Source organism: Pinus tabuliformis, chromosome J (genome assembly GCF_031772625.1).
Source record: "Pinus tabuliformis cultivar Carrire ecotype Pingquan chromosome J, CPIR1, whole genome shotgun sequence".
Lineage (NCBI taxonomy): Eukaryota > Viridiplantae > Streptophyta > Pinopsida > Pinales > Pinaceae > Pinus > Pinus tabuliformis.
Window position 1 is genome coordinate 1,115,087,233 of NC_142295.1, and position 17,565 is coordinate 1,115,104,797.

The window sequence follows — 17,565 nt, forward strand, 5'->3', positions numbered from 1 at the left end:
GATCCTAAGAGTTGGGTATTATTGGCCTACCCTGTTCTCTAATGTGTTTTCTTTTGTGAGGTCTTGTGACAAATGTCAAAGGTTTGTTGGAAGACAACCACTAAGTTACAAACAAGATGGCTCGACCCTTATGAAACTCAAGAAGTACATATGAATGGTACTCTCACTCTGACTACCATTCATGGGTCTGGCCATTCTTTCAAGGTGAATAGCCATCAGGTGCATCTTTGTCACAAACCACTCACTAAGGAGTCTTTCTACTAACAAGTACGTGAGGACCACACCACGCAAATTTTAGCTACAGGGAGTGATGACCTGGCAACTTTTCTCTCGTAAAATTGTGTCTTTTTTTAACTGTAAATAATGTATATATTTTTTTCCAATTTATTGCAATTTAGTTAGGCATCACCATGTAAATATAAGGATTTTTCTTGTCTTTAGGTGTTTAGTAAGTGTTGTTCAATCGATTGAATGATTGTTGTTCAATCAATTGAACAACACTTATGTTTGTGTTTTGTTGTTCAATCGATTGAACGATTGCTATTCAATCAATTGAACAACACTTATTTTTGTGTGCATATTGTTTTTCAATAGATTGAATGATTGTCGTTCAATCAATTGAAAAACACTAACTTTTGTGTTTGTGTTGTTGTTTAATCAATTGAACGATTGTTGTTCAATCAATTGAACAATGCTTATTTTTGTGTGTGAATTGTTGTTCAATCGATTGAACGCTTGTTGTTCAATCAATTGAACAACACCCTTTTTGTTTTTACGATTTTTTCTATTCAATCAATTGAACAACACGTTTTGTGATTTTTCAATTTTGTTGTTCAAATTGATTGAACAATTGTTGCTCAATCAATTGAACACCACTTTTTGCATTTTTTCAATTTTTGTTGTTCAATCAATTGAACAACACACTTTTCATTTTACGATTTTTGTTTGTCAATTTGATTGAATGATTGTTGTTCAATCAATTAAACAATGCGTTTTGTGATTTTTCAATTTTGCTGTTCAAATTGATTGAACGATTGTTGTTCAATCAATTGAACAACACTTTTTGTGTTTTTTTTATTTCTGTTGTTCAATTGATTGAAGGATTGTTGTTCAATCAATTGAACAACACTTTTGCATTTTCCTTTTTGATTTGGATGTTTAATAGATTGAACGATTGCTTTTTAGTCAACTGAATAACACTTTTGCGTCTTTTTCTTTTCGATTCTATTGTTCAATCGATTGAACGCTTGTTGTTCAATTGATTGAATGCTTGTTGTTCAATTAATTGAACAACTCTTTTGTGTTTTTCTTTTCGATTTTAATGTTCAATCAACTGAACAATTGTTGTTCAATTAATTGAACAACATTTTAGCACTTCTGTGATTTTTTTGTTCAATTGATTGAATGATTGTTGTTCAATCAATTGAACATCACTTTTGCATTTTTGTGTATGAATAACTGTGATTTCTCTTTATTGTTTCATCACCGGTCATTTTTCCATCTTTTCTTTCTCTTTTATGTTTTGAATAAAAACCATCTAGCTAGATTTGTGTCTATGATAAAGAAAAACAGTAATGTTAATACCATTATGACCTATGAAACCTTTCGATGGTTATGTTTATTCAAAAGATGACATGGTGCATCTCTATAATGACTGGTTGAATATCTCTTCTTTGGACACATCATAAAATGATTTATTATTTTAATACCATGTTGGCTTATCTTCCACACTTTCAAATGGATAAATCCCTTTGATATGATGATATGGGGGTAAAAGTATAAACTTTCATTGGATTTTTTTTTACTTCTTACACCATCCCTAACTCTTAAGGAGTAAATGAGCCTCCCTGTTTTTACAATAAAAGCATCAAAATATGAAAATATTAAAATATTAAAATGCAACAAACATTGTCTTAAAGAGGATAGGGGGTCTCAGTATGAGCCACCCTACCATGATCATAAGGATGTAATGGGTGACATACCATTTTGGCCACCAAACCAAAGTAATGATCTTCTTAATAATTAAAATTGTCATAAGGATAGGGGGTCTCATCACGAGCCAGCCTAGTCACTTTGATATATCCTGGTGAATGACACTATGGTTATTTGGTCACCATGCCAGCATAGTGGTCTCTTTATGGCAAGAAAAGAAAGAATCATATACATACTCAAAGGAGGACTCTGACTCATTTGTGGGGTTAAAAAGAAACCCTGTCGGGGCTATGAATGCTTGATGGAGGTAATGGCTCTGCTTGTGGTATTCGAGTACTCTGTGACACTGGTAAATGCTCTCTATTCTATTACCACCTATGGATTCGTTTCTAAAGGAAATTTCCCATTTGAAAAGCACTCCTAAAAATTCAACATGCATGGTAACTTATATTTTATATTCTTTAACGTTCTCTGTTGATGTTCTAAACCGCGGAAGTGTAAGAGAAGTGCACGCAAGTGAACCAGTCACAGGAAAACAATAGCCATGGGAGGAAGATCCATCCGAAATGAACCCATAGTGCTCATGCTATTGGACCAGGCTCGTGCAATTCTTGAGCACGCTGGCTGGCTGCAATATTTGAATAAATTACAAGGATTTCACAAAGAGATGACACTGGAATTTCTGCAGAATTTGTAGAATGGAAGCACTATGGTAAGAGGCAGGAACATAATGGTCTCTGAAGCAGTCATAGCTGAAGTCACTGGACTTCTAGCAGAGGGAACAAAATGGACAGACAAACATGTCCTTCTGCAAAATGCGGTCACAGTATTTCAGGACCTAGGTGAGAAATTGTTGCGAACCGGAAAATGGATTCACCCTTCAACGTTAAGACAACCATGGAAGGAATTGGAAGTCATTGTGCAGAGGTACATCACATACGACGGTCGATAGGATGTGGTAAAGCCTCACCAACTAAAACTTCTAGCTATTTTAAAACAGAAACTTTCAATTAATTTGTCGTTTTATTTAAATTCCCTATTTCATGATGTTGCTCGTCGAGTTAGAAAAGAAAATGACCCACATACAGTCATCAATCATCATGGGCTGATCAAATTGATTATCATACATGGACTAGCCTAGCAGCAGTGAACCTGGGACAATATTGTAAATCCTACTCTAGCCCCACCTATAGAAAACAAAACAACAGAACAACAAGGGCCAAGAACCCCAGGTCCAAAAAACACACAGAAAAGGAAGAATTCCTTCGTGGCCTTGGGCCTAGCAAAACAAAGACGCTCTGTGCAGGTGAGGTCGCAACGACATACCCCAATTCAAATAAATGAGGTCGGGCCATCTCACACACCACCTCCAAGTCCGCAAAATGACTCCTTGCAAGACTATGAGGAAGAGGTGGCTAGGGTATTGGAAAACATGGGGATATTTGGTGAAGGGAACAATCTAAGAATGTTGAAGGACAAAATTGTTCCCCCAACCAGTCTGCCTTTGCTGACAATCCTAGTTATGATAAAACCCTGTCGTTTACTGACAATTTGGAAGAACAGAGGGAATCAGTCGCTTCTGTGGAAAATCCCCTTGAAGCAGAAGTGCATGAAGAGGAAACCATTAGAGAAGAAAATCAAAGAGCAGCTACCAGTCCAGTGGACCCCCCAGCTGAATAAAATCCTATAGATGAAACCCTGGGAGGTGAAAATCAACTAGGAAATGCTAGTTTTATGAAGTTCCATGAGGACGAGGCCCACCTAGAAGGAAGCCCTGAGAATGATAATTGCTCAGGAGACACCATTCCATTAGGGTCTCCTGAGAGAGAAATTGATGACGAAAGAGACCTGAAAGGTGAAGATCCATCAGGAGATACGGTTCCCATAGAACCCCACCCTGATGTTGATAGAATTCCACCTGAGCATGAACTTGAGGCAAATGCAATTGTACCCTCGCCAATCAGAAGTCTCACAACAAAGAAAACCTACAAGACAAGCTCAGAAATATGCTTAAAAAGTATAGGAAGCAAAAGAGAACAATTAGGGAGCTAAGATAGTGGTTGAATGAAGCAGTCAGGGTCAAAAAATTGAAAGCAGAAATGGAGACCACAGAGACCCAGACAGAACATTATTCTAGAGAGGACGCTGAAACCTAGATTGAGACTATTTTTGGTTTATTCAAAGGAAACTCAAACAGAGCCATGTCTTTTAGAAGATAGTGAAATGCAAACTGAAGATCCCTGTGTTTTCCCACAGGAGACCCAAATGGACTTTCCTACTGTGAACATTGTCATTCAAACAGATGCTGAAGAAAAGATCCAAGTTGATTATTGCATGATTCAAGAAGTGGCCGATGATGTTGTTCAGACTCGTCCTCTGGAAACACAGGATGATCAGGCCCAAATAAAGGAGACACATGCCTACATTCCCCTAGTAAGGGAAGCAGTCATTAGGAAATTGTAGAATGACCTACTTAAGGTCCAGTAGGAATTAACTCGGCACAAAGAGGAAGTAGTGCCCCTACATGTACATCAAGAATTAAGGAAGAAATTTGAGGCACTCACAGTTACTGAGGATGAGACCTTTGCTCAGTACAAGGCTAAGCAGAAGAAGGTTGGAAGAGAACAGGTCAAATTACAAAAGGCTAAAGAGTAGTTGGAGATTGTATGCTCTCTTTATTCAGATACACTGTCATGCCAAGCTCCTGCCACAAACTATGCATTGTTCCTCCTAGAAAGGTACCTCCTGTTGAAGATCAAAGCTCTTAAATCTGACAAGTCTGTGGAAATCAAGACCACCCCAGACTTCATCAAGTGTTTCAGAGAAAAAAAGGGCAAGTATAGTGCCTCTTGTGTGAACTTTACATGCATAATTTATTTTTAGAATATGACAGAGAAAACAACCCTGACCCCTTCATAGGGGATATTCAATTCCAAGCCTTTCTTTCCTTTGCTACTAACTAGATCAAATGGGCCAAGGCCCATAATAATTTTAGGAAATGAGAATATGGCATCGACTTATGGGTTAGGGTAGAGCCTACAAAACCCATGCATCTCTCTGTCAGGCACAAGAAACTTAAAAAAAGAACCGTTGTTGTGGGAAAATTAGGGTCGTTCCACACAGACAGTATACAAGCTGGGAAGGAGTACTTCCAGGAGATCAAAGAAGAAGTCGTGTCTACAACCAGAAAAAGATGGGAAGTCTCTAGCAACACTGTCAGGAAAAGAGAACCATTTGGATACTGGAATTTTAAAGTTTCCTCCTCTCGCTTCCATAAATACAGTAAATTGGTCTTAACCATGGGGCTTGAGTAGATAGGATGTTAGAATAGAATCCCAATCATATGGTATCCCCCAGATAGGTACTGCAGTGATTATAACTTAAGAGATCAAGAAGTGAACCAGGGTTTTGCTATGCTTAAAAGGAAAAACAGTTTCAGAGTTTATAAGGAGGAGGTATATCCTGCCTATTCTTTAACTCAACTACACCTAAACCATCTGATTGCATGAGGACATGCAATAAGGTAAGCTGGGGAGTATGCTGGGACGAGAAAAAGATATGTTTTATCCTTGTAAATAGCTTTATCTAGCATTCGTCTTCACACGTTTATCTTCATTTTATGGATAAAAGTAGAGGAAACAACAGATGAAGTTGGGTAAAATCAATTAGTAAGAAATTAGATGAATCTAGCATGCAAAACTGACTTTTAATACCTTTATGTGCAGAAGACACAGATTGGATGATGGTTGTTAAATCGGCAGAACAACAGCAGCCTATAAAGGGAAAAGATAGTGTCTTAGGCAGGCAGGACAGCAGAAGATCGGGTAGACTGATGTTATTTTGTGATGAGATCAGATCAAGTGTTGTGAAATCCTCGGGATCCCCTGATCCTCAGGATTCACTTCTATCTATTTACTTTTCTCAATGTTATATAAGGCCAAAAGGTGAACTAAATGGGAGTTCACAAATTCACAATTTGTAATTATTCTTTTTGACATATAATTCTTTCATCTTTGTAATGTTGTAACTCTGTTACTTATTTTAATCAAGAAGACTGCGTTTAATTCATAACCATATTCTGAGTATCTAATAGCAGGGACTTCTGGAGACTTTGGGCCTAGTCAAGAGAAGATCTACTGCTTCACTTGTGTTATAATCATTTCATTTTATTCTTTACTGTTCGTTATTGTTAAGTTAGTATCCTTCTGATTATCGTGAGGATTGATGATTCTGATTTACATTTGTTGTTTATTCAAGATTCAGATTTAGTTGTGTGTTACATATGTGTGATGCTCTTTATTGAATTGGTTATGTTAGTTCCAACATTAGATTGTTGTTCATTCTGAGTAATGTTATCATAGATTTCAAAGATAGATTGATTTCTTTCTATGAGATTCTTATATGTTTATTTGTTGTTCAATTATCATTTGATGTTCAATTGTCATAGTTCTCTTTCATGCTCAATGAGTTAGTTTCAATTCCAGTTAAGATTTCCAAGTGTGATTCTTTCTATTTGTATTCATATTCATTTGCTTTCAGAATAGGTTAAGTAGAATTGCAAAGTGTGTTATTAATTTCTTTCAGAGTTGTTTGGATTGAATTTAAAGAGATATTAGCAATTGCAATGATTCCACTTTCTTTCATGATCAATTATCCTATGAATTCACTGCATATATAGTGCTAACACTCTTGAAATAAAAATACTTGTCTTGGGTTGATAATTAATGTAGGAATTAAGATTTCTTGTAAAAAGACATCTTAGGGCACCAACAGAGAGGACTTTCAATTGTTGTGTCACAAATATGACACTATTTTCTCTTTCCCTACACATTCTTGTGTCTGCCACAATAATATCACTTCTCCTGGATCTTGTATTGAGTATGTTAACCCTATCCACTTTGGTAGAGTCCTTTAATTTTTATTTATTTTTAATTGAATCAATTTATGGGATACAAATATCACGCACTTTCAATTCATTGCAGGAGATATTACCCACATCTCACGATTCTGGGTGTACAAACACCCACTAATATTAATATATCTCCTCTTGTAATTCACATGTGCCCAATTAGAATATATTGGAATGTCAAGCACAACTACAAAGTGTAGGTTTTAACACTGTACAAAAATTACCTGCATACGAATTCTAAAAACACAGAAAATAAACAATAGAAAGAGGATAACACATAAAACAAATATACATAGAGATTTTCCCCTAAAACCCAAAACTAGGACTACCAGATTGATTTTTCATTATGTTCCTTCTAGTGTTACAATACATATACATACATGCTGAAGCATCCAATACCATGGACCGAAAACCATTGCACCCAAAACCATGTGCGAAAACCATGCACAAAACCATAGGTAGGTCCGCCCACCTAATATAGGGTCCAAAATTTTTTTCTTGGGGTGCTGCCTCGGACCCCATAGAGGGGGGCTTACCATCCCACTCAAACCCCACTATGCATTGGCACAACGAAGGGGGGTCTCTGCCACCCCTCTAACCCCCCGATTTAACTAGGGGAGCTATTCGTTCAAAGAATATAACAAAACTCAACATTTTCCCACTTGTTGTTTTCTTTCCACATGAGAGCTTAATCATTTATCCAGCCCTGCAATGCCCATTGTTTCTCTACACCAAGAGAACTTCTCAAAGCTCACAGATTTTTTCAATGCATCTGCATTATTCTTCAAAGTGTCCACCTTTAATAGAAACACCTTTTCATCTTCTATCATATCCCTCACAAAGTGATACTGAACATCAATTTACTTTGTCTTTGAATGGTAAGCAGGGTGTTAGTTTCAGTCTTTGTAGTCTTCCACCAACGATCAAATATGCTCTTATAAAGTGGTCTTAGGGTGTCAAAGTCAAAATTTTGTCATTTCACCGAGTCTTCAAATAAAATTTGGTCACTAGGTATTAGGTCTAGGATTTGTTTTCACTCCTTCCAAAGTTTTCCAAGTATTGGTCCATGTCACCATTCGGCTGAGCGTACCATCATTCAAAGAGTTGTCATCATCATTTCAAGTTCCAATGGGTCATTTTGCACCTTGTTTGTGCTTCAGTTGTACTTAGGTAAGGCTCATTTCCCTCTCCTAGGGTTTTGAAGGTAATTTTTCTTGGATGCTCAAATCATCAACAAGACTTGTATCCTGATGCTCATACACCTTCCCCTATCCTTAATATAACTTCTTAAGCACTTCCCATCACTGATATCCCTCAAATTCATCATTTTCCCACAAACCCTAGCTTATTGCTACAAATTGACACTTTTCTAGGTTAGGCCTATGTTTTTCCCTTTTGGACCTCTTCCCCTCACTCAATATTAAAATTTCACTTTCACCTGCTTCCTAACATCCCTCCCTACTTCCCAAAATTTTCTTAATAAATTAAAAGCCCCTCATCCCCTTCATTTCCCTTCATTTCTACAAATCCCCTGTTCCACACATCGGGATAGGTTTTATTCAAATGATGTTTGTGAGCAAGAAAAGATGAATTTGACAAAAGTGAGAGAGGTTTTTGTCCATCATTGGCTCAAGAAGAAACACCTCTTTCCATTTTTACACAGGTTTCATGGTTTGGGAGAAATGTCGAAAACATCATTTTCCTAAGGAGGGTTCATGCACTTCTGGAGTGACCTTGGTAAAATCATTTTTTCTCCTAGATGGAATGACTAAATGACTTGCTTGATGAGTCAAATGATAACTAGACACAAGGATATTTCTAATGATCTATCATGAGCTTAATTTGGAGTTGAGGAGGACCTCCAAAAGTTGACTGAAACAACACTCTGCATTTTGGTAGCCTCATTCTGCACATTTTGACTAGTCTTGGGAGATTGAACTTTTGACAGGGAAAATGAACTCCAAATTGAAAAATTCAGGATGTTCATGAAAGTAGACTCGACAAGATTTCCAACGCGCTATCCCACACCCACTTTGGACACCAGAAAGGCCTCCAAAAGTGGCCTGCAAAAAGCACTACGTGTAGGGAAGGAGGCGTTGCACATAGAGCAGTGCGCTGCGCGTAGGGAATTTTTTTTTGGTTCAAAAATTAACGGGCACTGCACATAGGAGCCAGCACTGTGCTTCTAGGTAAGTGCATTGCGCTTAGGGAAGAAAGCATCAAAAAATCTCCAATCCTCAAATTTTTGCCAAATCACCTCCAAATTCACCTTCAACAAGTATTGTTGCTCTACTTGGTGATTAGTTTTCATATGTGAAGTTTTAGATAATTTTTCCACTCCCTATATGAAACCCTAGTTTTCACTATAAAACCCCAATCATTTTGTTTTTCCCATCACCTAGTCTCATAACTAAAACCATTTACTTATCATTCCCTTCACTCTCATCACATTCTACCACATGTTTATCACTCCCTAAACCTTCCCCTCCCTCTCATGGCTTGTTCGTAGCTACTAAAACTCACTCACACCCATCCCTACAAATGCTAGAGCATACTATTCATCCCATACATTGTCTAAAACCATGCAAACTAAGAAAATTGATTAAACATGGATAGAGGTGATTATGGCTATGATGAGGAGACAATAAGTGATAGTTCAGTGGAGAGGAGAAGGCAACAGAGAAAGCCTCATAAGGGAGGCAAGATCACAAGAGAAGAGCCAACTAACCTAAGAGAACTACAGGCCTCTCCATTGGCAGTTTCATGTTTTAGACACCTTGGCTACTATGAATTATTGTGAACAGGTTGAGAGAGTGCAATATCACCCAGAGCTCACTAGACTTTTTGTAGCATCTAGGCAAGTGTTTTCTCCACGGGATGTGGAAGGGGCCTTACCTTCTACATCGAAAAAACAGGTACAGGTTGAGTAGCTGAACAAAGGGAAGGAAAAGGTGCAGGAGGATGACTTGGATGATGAGCAAGAAAGAGAGTTTGAGTTGGAAGAACATGATGAGCCTGAGTAGCATGACACTGAGGTTATTGATCTAGAGGCTCAAGAGAGGGAAATTGTCAAAGATATCATCATTTAGGAGAAAGAAGCTCAAGTACAAGCCTTGATGGATAACTTAGAGAGAGAAAAGTTTGTCATCACTTACCTGGAATAGGAAAACAAACAATTAAGTGATAAACAGGTCCTCATGGAGCTTGAACTACTGAAAGTAAAGAGGCAAAGTGACAAGGAGGCTTATGTCACTTTGACTCCTATCGAGCAAGAAATTGAAAAGGATAGGGAGACTTGGCTTGAAAGGGTCAACCTACATCTTGAAGGGCTCATTGAGAAGGCCAACAGGGACAAGAAAATTCTTAGACACATGCCATACCATTATATGACCCGCAACAAAATTTGTAACATGAGGATTAGAAAGTTAAAGGCTAGGCTAAGGAGAGCTTTGAAAGGAAAAAAGGAGCAAGATATATTAAAGATGTTGGCTGAAGCCTCCTTAGCCCATCAAAGCATTTGATGGTGGTGTCTCATGCCAAATTTGGGCAGCTTTTGAAGTAATTTTGTCATTTTGAAATTTTCAAAATTCAAAACACAGAAAATTTGCCCAGAAGCGCAGCGCCACTGGCGCTGCGCTTTTTCTAGGGACATCTAATGAACAAATGGTTTGCCTTTTTGGATTCAGGGCATCAAGGACATGCACCCTACCAATTTTCAGAATTTTTGAAGCACATTTAGTCCACTAGAAGGTCCAAAAACACCCAAAATTTGACCTTCCTGCCAGTAACAATGTAAACTTTGAAACGGGAACTCATACTGTTACTCGTTTTCTAGAGATAGCAAAAAATTGTCTCGATTTTGAAAAAGGGTGATGCAAAACACACAAGTGTTTTTTAGAGCTTAGTTTTTGGCAATACAATTTTTTTTATGTACATTGCGTTTTATAATGGTAGTGTTTTTTGCGTTGATTTAAAAACGCAGTAATTCTACACCAGGCCCTTTTTTTAAAAGGCTTTTATTTTTTTATTTTTTTATTTTCTAATGTATGAAATGTAAATAATTATTTTGTAAATTCAATAATTTTTGAAGTGGTTTTTTTCTTCATATTTTTTTGTTTTTATTTTAATTTTATTTTTTTGTAGTGAGGTTTTTATTAGTTTTCATATTTAAAGAAGAAGGTCAATATTTTGAATTTTCGATATTCTACATATTTATACATGGTTAATTAATTTTTCAATCCACAAGAAATAATTGTTTCTAAAAAACAATATTTTTTAACAATGGACATAAAAATAGTCATTTTTAACATAAATATAACTAAAAAACTACACGTTTTGATAATTTTTTGCTACAATTGGCATGCGAAAATCACAATTTTTATATGAAATTTTTAACTAAAAATAGTTAAATAATATTTTTTTTTTATGAATTTCATGTCAAAAAAATAACAATAATCATTTTTTTTTCAAAAAATATTGATTAACTTAAAAATTAATGCAAAAATCACATATTACAAATATTGAATGCATAACAACATTAATTGAGTGTATATTCTTCTCATAAAATGTCAAAGTCAAAAAATTGCAAGTACAACTACTTAATAGTTACAAAAAATGAGCTTGATTTCTAAGAATAACTTAAATTTAATCAACAATGTCACGTAATCCAAACTCTTTGTCCTCTAGAGTTTCATCATTGTCTTCTTCCACAATATTTTCTGCTTCCTTTTGCTCATTTTCGTCTTCTAATGGATCTTTGATGTCTGTGAATCTCCCAATGTATGTCTTTCCAAACATCCCATGTAATGGTGGTTGAGGTTTCTTTGCCCTTTTTTCCACACGTGATTCACTAAAGTCCCCTTTCTTCAACCCAATTTCTTGCATTGCATCTAGAAGAAATTGAAGAGCATTAATTCTTTACTGAATGAAATTGCACTGTAATGGATCTTTTTTAATTGCAATGCAATTTCTTCCTTTTTGAAGGTAGCATGCTAGCGTTGTACCTAATTATCAAGCACAAAAGAAATAATGAAGTAAATTAGTACAATGACATATTAATTAAAAAATAACATATTGAAATTCAATTCTATATAATAAAACTTACCTGAGCCAGAAAATAAATCCAGAACCCAATCTCCTTCATTTGAACATATGTCTATAAGATAGTTAATCAATAATTATGGTTTTTTATAAATGTTAACTATCTCTCCTTTTGCTTCTTTGTCTTCATATGTTAGTTTTCTCACAATAGCATCATAAGTCAGTATTTGGCTATGACTCTTTTCGTCTACCCGATTAAAAACCATAGACATATAGCTATCATCCTTTGCCCAACTATCAATATGAATGAACTCACAACCATTTATAAATACTTGATCTTCACGGTTAAAAAGATTTGACTTTTGCCTGTAACATGAAATAGTAAAAGTTCAATCAACTTGGATATAAATGAATTTTTTAACATTAATCAAATATACATTTTAAACGTCTTACCATGTAAGCTGCATCCTTGAATTTGTTTTCCCCTTGAAGCTTGACAATATCATTGCCAATTGTGTGTCTGAATGAAATGTCACAAATCTCCATAATGGTGATGACGTGACTTCTACAAATCCCGCAACCACTTTACTAAGAGCTTGATAAGTATAAGGGTCACTATCATAGTCAGTGTTTGGAATATTGAAACCATGGGGAATCTTTGCAATAACTAGGGCATACTCCCTTTTAGGTATGAGTTTAGCAATGTCTTCATAGTCGCCTTGTATTACTTGATATTGAACAGTGTCTAGCCCATTCCAAATGAAATGAGTAAGAGTTGGATCAAGTTCAACATTCTTAATGCGTTGCTTCCTCAGTCTTTCGATCTTTATTTTTTCAATAAAGGTTCTGAAGCTAGTTGGCACTCCATTACCATCTTTCTTCATCTTTTATAAAATAAACAAATATATGTGTAATTTATAAATTAAAAATAGTACATAGATGAATAAAAATGAATGTGTAAATCAAGATACTTTTTTAAATGAAAGATAAAAAACTTTTAATGTTGATGTAGAACTTGAATCTGGATAGTTGCGTACAACATCATCCCAACTATCTTCATTCAACAATTTAACCATTTGTTCTTGAATTTTCATGTAAACTTGGTGACTGCATAGATAAAGTAACAAAAAGTTAATATAATGATATGTATAGCAAATACTACCAAGAACAACATGTTTTATTTAAAAAAAAATTATAATCTAGAAATAAATAAAAATATTTCAACAAACTTACTTTTGAAGTTCCTCAGACATTTCCACCAATGATAATTCCCCTGACTTCACACGAGATAAGATTGTTTTGCCAATTTTTTCATCTTTCACTCCTTCCATTGCTCTCCAAGGTGTGATAGTCATATCTTCTGGAAGTTGCTTCAATTCAGGAGCTGATTTACTGCCGCCACATATCAATGGCTTAGACTTTTTGACCTTTTGGTTTTTAAGGCCAATTTTTTCCCACATGCTGAAAATCTCATCAATCAACTTCCAAACATCTCCAGTTCTAAATGCCAATTGGAAAATGTTATCAACACCTCTGAATATATCACTAGGAAGGTTGCGTTTTCCACCTTTTGAATTCGGTTTCTCTTCAATTTTATAGCCTATTTCCATATAACATTCCCTTCGGAAATCTGCAGTAACATTTATCCTATCCCCACCACATTTTTCTTGAAATTCACTATGAATAAATCTAACCCTTTGGATGAAAGTCATAGAAATTCTATATTCATTATCTGAATTATGATCCCATGCCTCTAACTTTGCTTCTGTCTCCGATAAACCAACATAAATGATACATTTCATTGTTTCAAAATGTGGGTTATTGGGATATTCCTCCATCAATTGTTTCTAAACTTCTACAGAATGGTTCCCCCCAAGCACATAATAATTGTATTCAAAACATTTTGAATTATCAAATGCTTCTTTGTTGGGAACTTGAACTGGATCAACAAGAAGCACATAATTAACCACATGAGCTTGACAATATCATTACCAATTGTGTGTCTAAATGAAATGTCACAAATCTCCATAATGGTGATGATGTGACTTCTACAAATCCCGCAACCACTTTAATAAGAGCTTGATAAGTATAAGGGTCACTATCATAGTTAGTGTTTGGAATATTGAAACCATGGGGAATATCTGCAATAACTAGGGCATACTCCGTTTTAGGTATGAGTTTAGCAATGTCTTCACAGTCGCCTTGTATTACTTGATATTGAACAATTTCTAGCCCATTCCAAATGAAATGAGTAAGAGTTGGATCAAGTTCAGCATTCTTAATACGTTGCTTCCTCAGTCTTTCGATCTTTATTTTTTCAATAACGGTTCTGAAGCTAGTTGGCACTCCATTACCATCTTTCTTCATCTTAAAATAAAATAAACAAATATATGTGTAAGTTATAAATTAAAAATAGTACATAGATGAATAAAAATGAATGTGTAAATCAAGATACCTTTTTAAATGCAAGATAATTTTTTTTTAATGTTGATGTAGAACTTGAATTTGGATAGTTGCGTACAACATCATCCCAACTATCTTCATTCAACAATTTAACCATTTGTTCTTGAATTTTCATGTAAACTTGGTGACTGCATAGATAAAGGAACAAAAAGTTAATATAATGATATGTATAGCAAATACTACCAAGAACAACATGTTTTATTTAAAAGAAAATTATAATCTAGAAATAAATAAAAATAATTCAAGAAACTTACTTTTGAAGTTCCTCAAACATTTCCACCAATGATAATTCCCGTGACTTCACACGAGATAATATTGTTTTACCAATTTTTTCATCTTTCAGTCATTCCATTGCTCTCCAAGGTGTGATAGTCATATCTTCTGGAAGCTGCTTCAATTCAAGAGCTGATTTACTGACACCACATATCAATGGCTTAGACTTTTTGACTTTTTCGTTTTTAATGCCAATGTTTTCCCACATGCTGAAAATCTCATCAATCAACTTCCAAACATCTCCAGTTCTAAATGCCAATTGGAAAATGTTATCAACACCTCTGAATATATCACTAGGAAGGTTGTGTTTTCCACGTTTTGAATTCGGTTTCTCTTCAATTTTATAGCCTATTTCCATATAACATTCCCTTCAGAAAGATGCAGTAACATTTATCCTATCCCCACCATATTTTTCTTGAAATTCACTATGAATAAATCTAACCCTTTGGATGAAAGTCATAGACATCCTATATTCATTATCTAAATTATGATCCCATGCCACTAACTTTGCTTCTGTATCCGATAAACCAACATAAATGATACATTTCATTGTTTCAAAACGTGGGTTATTGGGATATTCCTCCATCAATTTTCTTTGAGCTTCTACAGAATGGTTCCCCCCAAGCACATAATAATTGTATTCAAAACATTTTGACTTATCAAATGCTTCTTTGTTGGGAACTTAAACTGGATCAACAAGAAGCACATAATTAACCACATGAGCATATGGATTGTACCTCATCGATGTCTTCAAGTTGTGAACATGCAGATGGTGTGGCTTTCTGACTTGATATTAACATTGTCCTTCACTTGCCTTATAGGTTTGTCTGACGTTAATCTGAAATGTACGACCACCATCATTAAGTTTCTCTTTGTCAAATTCTATCAAATGGCATTTTGTTTTGTTTTGATAATGCCATCCTCTAAATCATCTCCTGGTGTAACAATTTCTCTGCTTTCTTTTGAATTTTCACTAGGTTCTTGACTGCTGGTAATGACTTCTTCAAAATCTTCAACTTTAATTTTCTTCGTCATAACATTCTCAACATATTTATTCTTCGGCATTGTTACTTTTGGTCTTTTACGGCTCTTCTCATTTCCAATGTCATCTTTAGTAACGGCAACATATTCTTCACTGTCAGTTTCAACTTCCTTGTCCTCAAAAGTAACTTGTCTACCCTTACCCCCCAACTCCACCCTTACCCCCCTTCCACCCCTTCCCCCTAACCCCCATCCCCCGACCCACACCACCCCTACCCTCCATGCCCCCTCTGCCTTCCCCCTCGCCCCCTCTACCCCCCACTCCCCAACCCCCATCCCACCCTACCCCTACCGCTCACGCCCCCCCCCACCCCCTTTCCCCCCAAACCTAGCCACCCACCCTACAATCAGACGACTTCCCCACTCCACCCTTTCCCCCATTCCCCCTACCCGCCAACCCTCCACGCCCCCCCCTACCCCCTAACCTGCAATTGGACGCCACCCCACCCCACCCTTACCCCCCTGCCCACTACCCCCACCCCCTACCCACCACGCCCTCCCCCCTCAACCCCCATTCCACCCCACCTCTACCCCCCCTTTCCCCCCTACCCCACCTCTACCCCCCTCGCAACCCATCTCTACCCCACCACCCCACCGCCCTTGCACCTCTCCACCCCCGCACCCCACCCACCCCCCCTACCGCCCACCCCACCCTCCACCCCCTCGCCCACACCCCCTCCCCTGTGCACCCTCCCCACCCCACACAACCCCACCCCCCTCACCCACCCCACCCTGCCCCCTCCCGCTCCACCCCGCCCACCGCTCCTTCCCCCATCTGCCGCCCGCCCCCCATCTCTTGGCCACCCCTACCCCTGCCCTTTACTCCCCCCTCCCCACCTGCTCCCTTTACCCCCACCACGTTCCCTCCCTTCCCCCCGCCCACCCGCTCCCCCTTCCCCCACCCCCTGCTCGCCCCTCCCCCCACCTTGCTCGCCCCTCTGCCCCCATCCCACCCTCCCGCCCTCGACCACCCCTACGCCTGCCCTCCGCCCCCTCCCCCAGAATCAACCAGCCACCCCAAGCGAGCGAGCGAGTCGTTGGGGTGGTGCAGGGTGTGGCGTGACCACCCACCGATGCCACCCCGGCCCGGTGGCGGGCAGGTGGGTAGCCAGGGCCACCCACCCGCGCCACCCTAACGCCCCGCTCGCCCGCCCACCTGGGTGGTCGTCCGATTCTCGGACTGAACGGCCACCAAGGCGGGTGGGCGAGCCGTTGGGGTGGTGAAAGGTGGGGCATGGCGCCCACCCCATGCCACCCCAGCAGCCTACCTGCCCTGGTGGGGGTAGGGCTGGGCAGGGGAGGAGTGGAGGGGGAGGGGGGTGTGCAGTGGGGGAAGGGGGGGGGGGGGAGGATGGGGGGAGGGGAGCGAGGGGGGAGGGGGGGAGGGCGGATGAGGGAGAAGGGGGGGCGGGTGGAGTGTGGGGGGGGGGGGTGTTGGGGTTGGGGGTGTGGGCGGGGAGGGGTTGGGGTTGGGGTTGCAGGGGTGGCAAGGAGGGTTTTTGATGGAGGGGAAGGGGGTTTTGGGGTGTAGGGTGGCATGGAATGGGGGTTGGGGGGCACAAGGTAGGGGGGGTAGGGGATAGGGGGGATTAGGGTGTTGGGCGTGGGGGTTGGGGGCCATGGGGGGTAGGGAGTTGGGGGGGAGAGGAGGCGGGTAAGGGGTTGGGAGGGTGTAATGGGGGTGGAGGGGGGCATGGGGTGTAAGGAGGGGTTGGTGGTTGAGATGGGGGTAGACGGTAGGGGGTGGCGAACGTGGGGGGGTAGGGGGAAGGGGTTGGAGGGGGAGGGGTAGGGGGTAAGGGGGGCTGGGGGGTAGGGTGAGATGGGGGTATGGGGGGCATGGGAGGTAGGTGGGAAGGGGTAGCGTGCGTGGGTGGGTGGAGTTGGGGGGCAAGGGTGGGGCGAGG